The sequence below is a fragment of the Sinocyclocheilus anshuiensis genome, unplaced genomic scaffold, assembly GCF_001515605.1.
Source record: "Sinocyclocheilus anshuiensis isolate Anshui unplaced genomic scaffold, SAMN03320099.WGS_v1.1 scaffold403, whole genome shotgun sequence".
Classification (NCBI taxonomy): Eukaryota; Metazoa; Chordata; class Actinopteri; order Cypriniformes; family Cyprinidae; genus Sinocyclocheilus; species Sinocyclocheilus anshuiensis.
This window is the reverse complement of record NW_015552553.1, coordinates 38,025-38,306: the sequence shown is the minus strand read 5'-3', so window position 1 is coordinate 38,306 and position 282 is coordinate 38,025.

Genomic DNA, 282 nt, shown 5'->3' with positions numbered 1-282 from the left:
TATATATATATGTGTGTGTGTGTGTGTGTGTGTGTGTGTGTGTGTGTGTGTGTGTGTGTGTGTAAATGCTGATAAATCATTTGATATGATAAATGTAAAGTGTATACTTTTTAAGAAAAGTTGTGGCAGGGAAAGTAGAAATCTGAACTACAAAAATTATTAAGCAGTGCTTTCCTTCTTTTCAGTTTAAGGTAAAACTAGGCTATCAGTAGAACAATATACAGGTGCATCTCAATAAATTAGAATGTCATGGAAAAGTTCATTTATTTCAGTAATTCAACT